The 14,651-nt window shown below is 45.6% G+C and overlaps 1 protein-coding gene across 4 annotated transcripts in view; it reads right to left on the reverse strand.

Moving 5' to 3' along the window:
- The window catches only part of LOC131029091 (eIF-2-alpha kinase GCN2), a 336,054-nt gene that overhangs the window by 123,206 nt on the left and 198,197 nt on the right, over positions 1-14,651 (reverse strand). The window lies entirely within an intron of this gene.

The raw sequence follows: 14,651 nt of genomic DNA on the forward strand, positions 1-14,651 counted from the left end.
TTCGAAGCCAGCAATTCGGATGTAGGAGAATCTTGGGAACTGAATAAACCAGGCCCCATACCTCTGCACTAAAATGGTAGCTTGCTCCGAGAGCCTTATGTGTAACCCTCCCTGCATTAGCCTGACTAGGCGCATTGTGAAGGCGTCGTTGACACGTTCGTACTGTCCAACCGCGTAAGCCGGGCTGCTCTTTTCCCTTTGAGCTATATCCTGGTAGTGCAGCTGCGGGTAGCAATCATAAACCTTTACCTGACCAGGCCCATTCCCGATCTCACCTTTCATTATTAATCCTGGCAGTGGCTGGTTCTTTGCGAACATATAGACCAAATAGGAGGTCATGGTGAAATACTTCTTTGTCTCAAGATCAATCAGCTGAGCGTGGATGTTATCACTTATGATCTGAGCCCAGTCAAACTTAGACTTTCCGGCAAAGACCTGTTCTGTAAAATAGAACATCCATTCTTCAAAGTAGTTGGACTTAGGGAGTCCCATGACTCGGCTAAGTAAGGTGACCATATCACCATGTTCATTATGAAAGTCACTTCTGGGGGTCTTTCTCACAATCCTGGTGCTTGAAGGCCTTTTTTCTTTGAACCATTCTTCGTTAATTAGTGCCCTGCATCGAGCTGGGTTCATATCATACGCCCCCTGTGCCTCGTCCATTGTTGTAGCTATGGGATTATTTGAAAGGGGGATATCAAATGCATCGCCGATAGCCTCAGGGGAGAAGTCGGCAATAGTGATATCTTCCAGAAGCACTAATCTGGACTTTGGCTCGTAATGCCGAGCAGCTTCCACTACTAACTCATAGTTCTGGATTGCTGGAGGAAAACCTGCTGCTTGGGCGATGCCACTTTCCAGCATTTGCCTAGGCCTGCCATATGCATTGGGTGAGAAGACCCGATCCCTGAAATCCTGAATATCAATGTGGCCAAGGTCGGTGTCACCAATGTTGTCCCAGATACTCTGTACCTTTGACTCTCTTAACCCTCCCCTCTGATACTGATACTTCATTCTTTCAACTTTCCGTGGGATGTCTGATTTGGATGCTCGTGAGGTTTCTGCTGCAGCGGGTGTTTTTGATGATTCTGCCGCTAATTTAGGCATTTATCCTGCACAGCCAGACACGGATTACAAGGTGACACGAGAATGACGATGCGGGTTAGATAATAACAGAAGTGTTTCAACAGACCGAGATTAGTTTAAATATCACTCTGGGCTAACAATCTGATTAACTTCTACAGCATCATATTCCTGAAGATTTATGACTAAGCATTCTTACTCTCGAATTTTTTGGATTAGTTTTAACAAAGGCAAAACATGAGGATTTTGAAAAGAGATGCAGTTTCCGGTCGAACCTCGGGTATGAATCCTAAATTTTGGATGTTCGAATGACGGAGATGCAGACTCTAAGCATTTCAAATTTTGCGTATTTTGCCTATTTGATTCATACATTTTAAATGACCGTACGCGATAAGGCGTACTTACCTGATTGGAGCGAATGATAGGTGATTGCCCGACCTTGGTGCGCGGGGCGAGCGGATGATCCTGCAAAATTTGAATCCCAACGGTTATCCTTCCTGTTTAAATTTTCGCGGTTTGGAGGATGAAAGAGGATTTATCAATTTCACATGGTTCTGTGCCTAGCAACCTGAATTTTAAATGGTTGATGGGAGGATGATGCGGTGTCTTACCTCCTTGTTTTCGGATTTAAGAGTTCTTTCAAATTTTGAATCGCATTCTTTGAATTTTGACAAATTGGAGGCTTCTTGATTTAGCCTTCGCGGACTTCGGACCTGGGGTAAGGGGTGTGGTTTGCGCTGTCCAAACTGTGCCTTCTACGCTAAAACTTCGCTTTCTTTTAGGACTTCGTTTTCTGCGTTTTCTGCTTGCCCTGGCCTTGTGTTACAAACTGTGCCTTCGCGTGCCAAAGTTCGGATCTTTAGCCCGAAGAGGAGATGCGTTGGATTTTAAACTCGGCTTTGCCCTCGTTTTGGTTCGGACCTAAAGTCCGAAATGTGATCGCACAGTGTTAATTTCCTCGACTTTCGCCGGCGCTCGAGGCTTAGGGTCCGAAAACGATAATCGCGCCCTGTTTGGTTTTTAAACTTTCACTTTGCCCTTTCGGAGCTTAGGGTCCGAAATGCGGTGTTCGCACAATGCTTTAACTTTTAAAACTTCACTTTGCCTTTTTCGGAGCTTAGGGTCCGAAATGCGATGTTCGCACAATGCTTTAAAACTTCTCTTTGCCTTTTTCGGAGCTTAGGGTCCGAAATGCGATGTTCGCACAATGCTTAAAAACTTCTCTTTGCCTTTTTCGGAGCTTAGGGTCCGAAATGCGGTGTTCGCACAATGCTTAAAAACTTCTCTTTGCCTTTTTCGGAGCTTAGGGTCCGAAATGCGGTGTTCGCACAATGTTTTAAAACTTTTAAAACTTTACTTTCCCTTTTTCGGAGCTTAGGGTCCGAAATGCGGTGTTCGCACAATGTTTTAAAACTTTTAAAACTTTACTTTCCCTTTTTCGGAGCTTAGGGTCCGAAATGCGATGTTCGCACAATGCTTAAAAACTTCTCTTTGCCCTTTTCGGAGCTTAGGGTCCGAAATGCGGTGATGTGCGTTTTTTTTTTTTTTTCTTTTTTAAAACTTCAACTTCGCCTCTGGTCGATATTCGGACGCGGGGGTCCGAAACGTGGTTTTTTGACGTTGCTAAAAAAAAACTTTAACTTTGTCTCTGGTCGATATTCGGACGCGGGGGTCCGAAGTATACTATTGCACTGTGTTTTAAACTTAACCTTCACTAAAATTCGGACCTAAGGTCCGAAAACGTTGTTGGGCAGTGTTATGTTTTGAAACTTTAATTTTTTGGAAATTTCGGACCTAGGGTCCGGAATGCGATTGCCACCTTATGCTTTCAAATTTTTTTGAATTTTCACCTTCGGATGCTTACATCCAAAAAGGGGGGAGTGCACAATGTTTTAAAACTTAACTTTGTTGATCTTGACTTTCGCCAAGTTCGGACCTGAAGTCCGAAAAGATGCTCGTATTGCGTTAAGTTTTGAAATTTTGGAACAAACTCTCGGTATTTATGCCCGAAAGCCAGATCAGTCAAAAGGGCTCATTGGTTCATTACTCCAACGTTGATCAGCTTACGGACTGATCACAAACTCGCTCGAGGAGACACGAGAAACTCTGATTCGATTCTCGGGATGACGATCAAAAAACTCAAACCACGGAAAGGGGGACCCTGTCGGCGACAGGGGGCGTGTGCAACGCACAACACTTTGGTGCACTGGATGTTCCCTCATCTTTGGAGGAGTAAGAATCAAGGTTACCCATCAAGTGGTAGGTGAACTGGACTCCCTCATGTATCAGTCGCTCAATTTGCTAGTGCAACCATTGGTCAGTATATCTTCCTCGGGCTGCCATAACTGCCTCAAAATCAATGATTGGATCTTGCGACCAATCAATACCTAACAAAAGATGTCTTACCGCCTCAAATTCCCGGACTTGCAGGCAATTTCCTAAATCTGTTAGTTGATCTGGGACCCGACAGTATTCATAAAGTCGCATTTGCTGCACACTCAACCTTGAATATTCGTGCCTTCGGACCTCATAGTCATCAGAGCAGTTCTTCCAATAATCTTCAACTGATTCTTTTGCTCTGTATCGCCTGCCATAGGCCCTCTTTGCCAGATTGTTGTGATCAAAGCATTTCCTTGGAAAATGCTCTTTTAGGCCATAGGAGGCAAGTTCTGCAAAGGATTCCTCTGCCTGGGATGGGTTCTTTAGATGGACATCCTCGTTACCTATAATCATAGGGAATGCGAAACCAAACTGCTTCCTGTCTCTGAGTAAGCTGCTTCTTGGACATGACTGCCTTGCGACTTCCAGGAGAACTATCTTGACGATTGGGTACCGCGGAAGTCAGAAAGGAGCACCCTCCAAGCCAGCTATCCGAATGTAGGAGAACCTTGGGAACTGGATGAACCAGGCCCCATACCTCTGTACCAGAATAGTAGCTTGCTCTGAGAGCCTTATGTGTAATCCTCCCTGCATTAGCTTGACCAGGCGCATTGTGAAGGCGTCATTGACGCACTCATACTGACCAACTGCATAGGCAGGGTTGTTCTTTTCTCTTTGAGCTATGTCCTAATAGTGTAGTTGTGGATAACAATCGTATACCTTCACTTGATCAAGCCCATTCCCAATTTCACCCTTCATGATTAAACCTAGCAGTGGCTGGTTCCTGGCGAACATGTAGACTAAATAGGATGTCATAGTGAAGTACTTCTTTGCCTCAAGTTCGATCAGTTGGGTGTGGATGTTGTCTCTTATGATCTAGGCCCAGTCAAACTTGGATTTCCCAACGAAGACCTGTTCTGTGAAGTAGAACATCCACTCTTCAAAGTAGTTGGACAAGTTCACAATTTGCAAATTTGAATGGGAGAGTTCTGCAATTTGAATTTTAACGGTTAACTCCCTATTCTAGATTTTCGTGCCTAAAATTTGGAGAGAGAAGTGCAGATTTAAACACTTTAGACATAGCGATTCTTCTTATGCCTTACGTTCTGAAAAGATAAGTTCACAATTTGCAAATTTGAATGGGAGAGTTCTGCAATTTGAATTTTAACGGTTAACTCCCTATTCTAGATTTTCGTGCCTAAAATTTGGAGAGAGAAGTGCAGATTTAAACACTTTAGACATAGCGATTCTTACCTTGGGGGACTGAACTTGGATGTTTTGAATGGATTTTGCTCTTCGACCAAACACCAAACCTCCGCGTGAATGCTGTGGCGTTTTCCGGAATTCAAATTTCGCAGTTTTAACCCTACGCGAAGTTCGGCAGATGCGTGGGAGGGAATATTAAACTTCAAACTCTGCGGCTTTCTTTTCCAGTCGCCAAACTTGGGCGTTTTTTATTGCTTCTTACAAACCATGAAAACCTTATACCCTCGCCTTGGCTCACGATTTCGGGGTTTAGGAGGGGTTGGAAAGCTTTTAAATCGAGATTTTCCCTTGAACTGCAAATTTCGGAGATTTTAGAGCCTTTGCCAACTTGTGAACTCTTTTACATTTGCCTTCCAAATCGCGATTTTGCCCTCGATGGCGAATTTCAGCCTTTTGATGGAGTTTGCAAGCTTTAAACTTTTCTCTTATGATGCCATTTTCGGGGCTTTAGGGCATTTTGCCAACTTCGGCATTTTAGTGCACTTTGAAAACTTCGCACTTTACACTTGCCCTCCAAAGTGCGATTTTTGATGGATTGGAGAGTTTTGCAAGTTTTAACTTTCACGCACTTTTCCTTTCTAAATCGTGAACTTCGGCATTTTAGTGGGTTTTGCAAGTTTGAGCATCACGATTTCCTTGTATAGCGAATTTTGGACTTTTGAGGGAGTTTGCAAGTTTGAACCTTAATACCTTTCTATCATTTCTCCTCCAAATAGCGCTTTTCGGCGTTTTGAAGGCTTTTGCAAAGTTCGGCACTTTGAATGCGTTTTGCAAACTTCGGCGATTTGGGCCATTTTGCCAATTTCGGCGATTTGGTGGCTTTTGCCAACTTTCTAACTTTAACGCTTTTACCTAAAAGTGCGAATTTCGGGGTATTGGTCGTGTTTGCAAACTATTAAAAACTTTCACTTACCTCTATATGCGATTTTCGGGCTTTATGCGCCCTTTGCAAACTTTTTTTAAAAAAAGTTTCACTTACCCCTTTATGCGCATTTTCGGGATTTTTGAATGTTTTGAAAACCTTTATACTTTTGCACTTTACCCTCATTGTGCGAATTTCGGGGTATTGGGCGTGTTTGCAAACTTCAGCGTTTGGAGCCATTTTGCCAATTTTCACTTCTTCTATATTGTCCAATGCTGGCGAATTTCGGGATTTAGGCCCATTCTGCAAACTTACAAGAAAAAACTCATGCAGTTTCTCCCCTTTAGTACAAATTTCAGGATCTTGGGAGGTTTTGAAACTTCGACATTCTGCCAGTTTCTATCATCCTACGCCTATCTTAGGTCTAAACTGTCCCTTGGAATCTTCATGCCTGAAGGCTCAACTGATCTCACGGATTCACAAGCTCCTCCGATCATAACATCATCATCTCATGGACTGATTACGGGCTCGCTCAAAAGGACGCGAGACACTCTGCGCGGAACTCAACAGGGCAAAAGGCGAAAAGGCCAAAAAAGGAAAGGGGACCCTGTCGGCGACAGGGAGCGTGTGCAACGCACAACAAGATGGAACGGAGGACCCTATACGGCATTGTAGAACGTGTGAAACAATTTGGTTCGCCAATGGGCAGACAAACCAAGATGAGTGGGTGACACAGTTTCCTGCTATGCTACAAGGAGTAGCGATAGATTGGTACTCTGAAGTTGACAAAACCAAGGTCGGCACATGGACTGACCTGAAGAAAGTGTTTCAGGCTGAATTTAAATTGCTTTGGGGCGATAATGAGATCATAGCCGAAATTTATATTGCAAAGTAGAATAAACATAAAGCGTGAGGGCGTACAACCGGCGGCTTAAGGAGTTGTTGGGGAAGATGGAAAAACAACCAACCGATGGATTGAAGAAGCACTAGTTCGTAGAGGGTTTGAACTCCTTGTTGAAAAAGAAAATGAAGGTGGTCCCCCCTACGTCCTATGAAGATGCATATAACAGGGCCATGGACATAGAGAGCGAAGACAAAACATCCCGGAAGAAGAAGAACAAATCGGATGATGACTCGTTCGAGGGGAGCAACAGTGACGAGGAATCAAGCAAGAAGGTACAAGCCCTACAGAAAGATATGCATAGAATGATGAAGGAATTTAAAGCTATCAAGGGAAGTAGTAGTAAAAATGAAGAGGAACTATGGTGTGCCGATTGCAAGGAAGAAGGTCACACTAAAGGCACGTGCCCTAAAAAGGCTTTCTGCAACATTTGTCAGATGTTAGGACACTCCACCAAGGAGTGCCCATAGAACATGTAGACCAAAGGTGCACAAGTACTCCTTACCCAGGAGTAGCCATCAATGGCCGCGGCAGTGACCACCCCACAACAGCTGGCCAACACAACTGCATCATCCAGTGGCTATAAAAATAACCGAAGGGGACAAAAAAACAACAACAATAATAGCCATCGGATACAGTATGATGCCAAAGGCTGACCAATGATTCAATGTCGAGCTTGTAGCGAATGGGGACATTTTGCCAGGGATTGCTCGAAGGGAGAAAGTTCGCAACACCTATGCAGATGGTGTGGTCCAGGTGACCACGATGATGGGAACTGCCCAAAGTCTGGAGTGAACTCGTTGACCATCGACAGGACAAAGGAAGAGGAAACACTGGCAATCACAAGGGCACAAGCAAAAAAGGCTACATACCCAAACCCTCGTACGGAAAAGGAGAGGGTACGGGCAACTAAGGCCGACATTGAAAGGGAGATGAAGAAGGAGCAAAGGGAAACAACAAATGAGGCCACCAGCACTTCTGTGGAGTCCAAACAAAATATCCTCAAACAAGTGTTGCAGACAAAGGTGTCCATAAAAATCAGAGACCTTCTCAGCACTATGCCACGATTGAAGGAGGCCATTACTAGCGCCATAGATGTGCCTATCCGTACAGTGGCACTCCACACGGAGATCCCGATCAGCCCTTCGGCGAACCCAATGCTACTGGCTTTGAATAGCGGAAGACACCCTGCTATAGTAGAAATGGGAATCCTAGGTATGATCCTCACTAACACAATTGTCGATGGAGAATCCGGGGTGAACGTGCTCCCTGAGGAGACATGGAGGAAATTGGAGAAGCCGACATTGTGGCCGTCAACATTCAACCTGGTAGGGGCCGATCAGCATGGCATTAAACCAATCGGGACTCTCATGGCACAACGGGTAACCATTGGCACTCAACCCTTCATTTTGGACTTTGTAGTTATCCCTCTTAAAAAGAAAGGTTATGATGCAATCCTTGGGAGAGAGTGGCTCATCGCTGCCAGGGTAAACCACAACTGGAAGCGTAATACGCTATCCATGGAAATTGGGGGTTGGAAATTTGTGATTGATCTGAGGATGCAGATGGTGAGTGAGGATTTGGCATCCTCCTCGAAATCCAAATCAGAAGGAAAACCTTTTGGAATCGAGGAGGACAAACAGCAGATGGAGCCCAATGATGAAGGTGTTTTAGAGCTGGAGGGTTGTTCTAAAGATGAAATGAGTTCACTGAACGGACTTTTCAACTGGCAGATGGAGGATTATGAGGTCTTCCATCTTGCATGTCACATGTTGCAGATAGAAGAAGTACCATAGGAGGACATGTTCCCACCCGAGTATAGAGAATATAAGGAAGGGGTCGCTCAAGTTAATGACACCCCAACACACCAATTTGCTAAAGACAAACCCATAAGGTACAAGCACCCCAACTTGAAGGAGACGAATTTGGGGGATGAAACAAGTCCCAAGAATATTCTAGTTGGGGACGACTAGGACCCAGTGTTGAAGGCAAGAGACTTCAAGATTTTCATGGAGTGTAAGGACGTGTCCGCATGGACCTATAAAGACCTCAAGGGAGTTCCTCCGGAGCTATGTGTCCACGGGATCCCATTGGTACCAGGAGCTCAACCGGTATGGAAGAGACCGTACAGCATGAATAAAAATTATGCTGCCCGAGTGAACAAGGAGAGCGGATGCTAGAGGCAGGCATCATATTCCGAGTTGAGACAAGTGAGTGGGTCTCACCGATCGTGATATCACTAAAGGAGGCCAACCAAATCCGCATTTGTGTGGATTTTTGGTGTCTCAATGCGGTCACCATCAAGGACCTGTTCCCGATACCCTTTACAGATAGTATCCTCAAGGAGGTAGTCGGACATTCGATGTACTCATTCCTCGACGGCTTTTCAGGATACAACCAAATCTCTATAGCTGAGGAGGACAAACTGAAGACCACATTCGTGGTAGAAGATGGTGTATATGCGTACAACCGAATGTCGTTCGGATTGTGCAATGCTCTTGCTACATTCCAGAGAATAGTTCTCCATATTTTCGACAAAATGTCTATAGGGAATTTCAAGGCCTTCTTGGATGATTGGTCCATTTATAGTGGATAGGACACTCACTTGGTGGTATTAAGGGAATGTATGGAACGATGTCGAAGGGCCCGACTAGCCTTGAGCACTAAGAAATGTAGGTTTATGGTGCCTCAAGGAAAATTGCTTGGCCACATTGTCTGTAAGGTCGGTTTGAAGACAGACTCAGATAAGGTAAGGTTAATAGTGAAGATGGAGTCTCCAACAAATGTGTCAGGAATCAAGTCCTTTCTTGGCCACATAGGGTACTACCGGAAGTTAATTAAAAACTTCGTGCAGATTTCGTACCCTCTTGACAAACTCACTCAAAAGGGAGAGTCGTACGTGTGGGAGACGACACAGGCAAAAGCGTTCGAGGAACTAAAGACGAGGCTGGTGGCTGCACCTATTCTTGCCTACCCGAATTGGGATAGCTAACTATGCAATTGGTGCCACATTAGCACAGGAGGGAGGACATGTTCTCGATAACCCCATTTACTTTTCAAGTCGATTACTGTCGAAGGCAAAGAAGAATTACAGTACTATCGAGAGGGAAGCCCTCGAGATGGTTTATGCTCTGCAAAAATTTCGCCATTATCTGTTGGCGACCCCATTTACATTTTATGTTGATCATCAGGCATTGATGTACCTGGTGAACAAACCTATTATTTAGGGGAGGATCAATCGGTGGCTTCTCCTACTTCAGGAGTTCGTGTTCACAATTATTGTACGTACCGGCAAGAGCCATGTCATTGCCGATCAACTGTCACGGATTAAATCCAAAGAGCTACCCGACAGAGTAAATGATGATTTTCCCGATGCCCATTTATTTCAAATAGTTGCATTACCATCAAGGTACGAAAGCATCGGGGAGTACTTGTCAACCTCCCAGTTTCCAGCAGACATGCTACCAGGAGAAAGACGGAAGTTGGTCCTGAGAAGCAGGACATTCCAATTGATTAATGGGTTACTTTACAAAATGGGCGTTGATCAGGTACTCAGAAGGTGTGTTATGGAAGAGGAGATCCCCGTAGGTGGTCACATGGGACCAGACACCACGGTGTGGAAAGTGTTGCTTGTAGGACTGTGGTGGCCTAGCCTGTATAATGATGCACATGAATGGGTGGTGGGTTGTGATACTTGCCAGAGGGCAAGAAAACCATTGAAGAGGGACCTTATGCCCCTAAATCCTTCCCATGACCAGGAACTATTCAAGCGATGGGGTCTAGATTTCATTGGACCATTGAAGGCCAGTCGTGCACGAAGGTGTCGGTACATTGTGGTGGCCACTAAATATTTGACAAAGTGGGTAGAGGCACAAGCACTGCCAGATAACTCCGCTTTGAGTACTGAAAGGTTCATTTATGAACAAATCATTACGAGGTATGGCATTCCTATTCAATTGACAAGTGATAGAGGTGGGCACTTTGTAAACCACGTAGTTAAATTGCTCACGACGAAGTTCAAGATTTTCCATTCCTTGTCGAGCCCGTACTATCCCAGGGCCAACGGCCAGGCAAAGGCCACTAACAAAATATTGGTGTCGGTAATCTATAAATCCTACGGGGTTGAACAAGAAGACTAGGAAGAAAAGCTACCATCCGTACTATGGGCCTATCGGACCACGTAGAAAGTGACAACAGGCCAGACACCCTTTCAGTTGATGTATGGTCAAGAGGCCATTGTACCGATGGAATTCATGGTACCTAGCCTGCGGATAGCAATTGAGAACCGACTAGGAGACATGGAGAGTCTACGAGAACGACTATATGCGTTGGGTAAGCTGGACGAATGGAGAATGATGACTCAATGGGCCACTGAAGCAGCCCAACAACGTCAGAAGTTTTGGCTTGATAAGCATCTTAGACGTATGGAATTTCATCCAGGCCAATGTGTGTTTAAGTACAACGGCCGAAATGAGATAAAACCTGGGAAATTTAAAGTGAGATGGCTGGGTCTGTACAAAGTCCAAGAAGTAGCGGAGAATAGAGCAATCAAGTTGTCGACGTTGGAGGACCAGCCAATCAAGGAGATAGTGAATGGGTCAAAATTAAAAATGTATCACCATAGGCAGCAGTGGAATGACCCAATTTGTTCGGAGGCGGGGCCTAGCCAAACAATTTGAAAAGGTAATTATTTTGTTTTTTAGGTAGGAAATAAGAAAAAAATAAAAAATAATTTTTATTTTTTTTTGAACTCACCATATGGTTGTCATTAAAAACTGTACGGATAGAAGAATGAAGAAAGTGCCAAAAAGTCGTATGGCAGTAAAGGTAATAGGTGTACGACCTAATGGGGATTGTGAATTACACCCACCAAAGTCGACGACTCCATTAGAAGGAAATCATGCGACGAGAAGTCCGTACGGAGCAGAAGGGAAATTGGAGGAAGTACACCCACATTGTACGGTCGCACAGGGATAGGAAGATCATGAAATTGTACGGTGGCAAGTGCATACACCATAAAATCCATATGATTTAAATTGCAGAAGTCGTGTAATTGAAAGGTGAAATTCGTACGGTGGCAAAAGATAGCAAAGGAAGTGATAAATCCGTACGACCAAGTACTAACATTTTGTACAGTCAGGCAATATTTCTGTACAGCATAACAAAGGAGGTTGATGAGAGCATAAATTTGTACATCAGCAGGAAGAGATGATTCGTACACAATCAGGAGCAAGGAAATCCGTACACTGCCAATCTCGTACATTACTAGTGACAGGAACATCTGTATGGAGTGTGTAAGGTCGTACGTGTAGGAAGCAAAGGGTTCGGTGCACACAAACCCATCCGTACATCTCTCAGGAAGTGTTGAGTGAAGAGTATAAAGTCATACGACGCAAGAAGCAAAATCGTGGTACAAATCCGTACAAGCTAGAGCCATGAGGAAAAACCGTACAAGGACAACCGGTGGAAGGAAAAGGGAAATAATGATTTTTCAATAGTATAAGTGTTATCCCGCCAATTAAGAAGTTTAATTAATGGACTTTGGAAAGGCAAAACGAGATTGGAGGAAATAGTTGCAGTAGTTACAACCTTCAAGAAAGCAACCGTCCAAGAAAGGAAAAATGGCAGAATCCAGCAGTGCAGCCATGGACAAAGGAAAAAGAACATTGCCGTCAGGAGTGAGGGTTGCAGGCGGGATAAATACAGGCAAAGTTGGGAAAGGGAAGACAATGCCGGCAAAGGTCACAACAGATGCCATCACCTTCGAAGGGTTGAGTGACATTGTGTGTAGAATGTGGTGGATGGAGACTCCAAACAATCACCCCATCAAGGATTCCCTTCGGCATGCACGAGTGCATTGGGAAATCCAAATACTTGTGTTTACCATTTGAGATTTTGAGCCATGTCTCAGGATGATGATTACCACGTATGATAGAAACGCTAGGGAATTTGTATTTACCTACCAACAAAGCACAGTAACGGTGTCATTTACAGCGGAAGCATTTGCCAGAGTGCTCGACACTCCTGCCGAGGGCAAGAAAGTTGACAAAAACACCACGAAGATGTCCGCAGAACGAAGGCAGAAACTTCTACAGCTAGTGTGTCGTGATGATTTGATAGCAGAGGAATGGGAAAGAGTGAATGCACTGAAGGGACGAGGACTAAAAGAGTCTTACATTGTGCCAGGCGAATGGCAATGTCTATCCGATGTGATGAAGAGTAGACTTACAGGGGCTAGCCTAGCCTCCAACACAGTTGTACCCATGATAGCTTTGATGAATGGGTTAAGGAATGGTACAGTGTATGATTGGGCGTCTGTACTGTCGGATAGGATTCATGACTTCCTCACGCTGAAACATACAGCCTTCCATATGCCCTTTCATGCCATTGGACTTTTCCTGGAGGTCGTCCGAACATAGGTACCCTCAGAACGACATGTGTGGAAGCCGCAGAACCGGGTGGACCCTTCACGACCACCTATCTTTTATTGGACTCACTTAGATACCTTAACAAGTAGCGAGGATGTCCAACCTAGCAGGAAGCGAAGGCCGCAGCAGGTGGTGGCTTCGGAGAGTGACCCAGAGTCGGTAGAAGAGGAGGCGAGCAACGTAGGGGAAGAGTCGACAGATACCGCTTCCAGCAGTAGTGGAGGCAATGATGCCTTTCGTCTGGCTAGTCAAGGGGAAGTAGGAAGGAGTCCTGGACAGGAGACGTTGTATAGTGTTGGTGGCAGTACACGCGCAAAAGGTGTCATGGGTACACCCTTGAGTGGTACGAGTACGGTTGGAGTAGCACCATCGAGGGGGGTCAGACCTTCAAGAGAGGTCAAGACTGGACGACTTATTTTCGCCCCAACCTTCCTGCAAATGGACGGTGAAATGACTCCACTCCCTACTTCGGGGATGACCATTGAAGCCGTACCAGTGCCAGGATTCAGGCAATTGCGACCTCCACCCACGCAAACACCCTTTAGTGTTGCCCCACTAGCACACGAAGTGCCTGTGAGTCAAGAGCCCGGTACAGAGAAAGGGGTCGAGTTGGAGAGTACGGTCCACGCATGGGATGCATGGTTGGACCGCTACCAGGCAACCCCCATGGCACCGGTTGGGTCTCGACCTCCTTCACCACAGACATTGGTGATGCCAAAGATAGTGGATTTAGAGGAGAGGAGTTCTCACCAGCAGCAGGAGTCAACTATGGATGTCTTCCAGGATAAGGTGCTTGGAGAGGACTATAGGGTTGTTGAGCTCAACCAACAGATAACATCCTCTATGCAGGGTGAGTCAGGTGCGGTGGAGCAGTTTCTAGCAGAGATGGAGGTCGGTGCATAGAGGATGGTTGCCTTGGCAGATGTGGAGGCTAGTGCACGGCGGATGGCAGCTTCAATTCAGGAACTGGCTCTTGGACAGACTGCAGTGGAGGATTTGCTTGCATTTTCTACAAGGGGATGTGCAGAGGAGTTTGCCAGGTGTTTCGATTCGAGGGGATGGCCTACAGTAGAGACGCCTGTCAGGATGGAGGAGTGGAGGTGCAAGGCACTGGCTGGCGAGAGTGGGGCATACTTGTTGCGGAGTAGGCATTCCGAGACGGCTACTATGAGCTCCGACGTGCACAACATTTGGCATCTGGGGCGGAGGTAGAGTTGGTGGCAGCCATTACAGCTCGGGAGAAGCTAGCCACTCGGCTGCAGACCATTGAGGAGGAGCTCCTACAGCAGAGGGCTCAAGTGACGGCATTGGACGAGTTGTACCAGGCAAAGGCAGAATCGGCACAGGAGGCAGCTACACGAGCGGTCGTAGAGACTCGCCTCACTTCAGTTTTGAAGGAGTTAGACAAAAAACATAAGGAAGACATGGAGGCGGTGTTCATGGTGAAGACTTCGCGGGAGCAGCACCTGTTACTTGAGCGGGACCTCCAATATTGGACGCAAAAGGTTCGCCAGTTGAGAGAGCAGTTGGCTACATCTGCATCGACCCCTCCTCCTACACCTTCTTCTTCATGGACACTTTCTCGGCCCCCTGCTCCTTGATTTCTTTTTTGTAGTGGTTATCATTGTGGTATCCCCATTTTGTTGTGTGTCGTCCGGAGACGACTCTCTTTTTTTGGGGGGGGGGATGATGTTTTCAGGAAAATTAGTATTTGTTAGTAAATGTTTAGGGG

This window comes from Cryptomeria japonica, chromosome 5 (assembly GCF_030272615.1).
Source record: "Cryptomeria japonica chromosome 5, Sugi_1.0, whole genome shotgun sequence".
In the NCBI taxonomy this organism is placed as follows: Eukaryota; Viridiplantae; Streptophyta; class Pinopsida; order Cupressales; family Cupressaceae; genus Cryptomeria; species Cryptomeria japonica.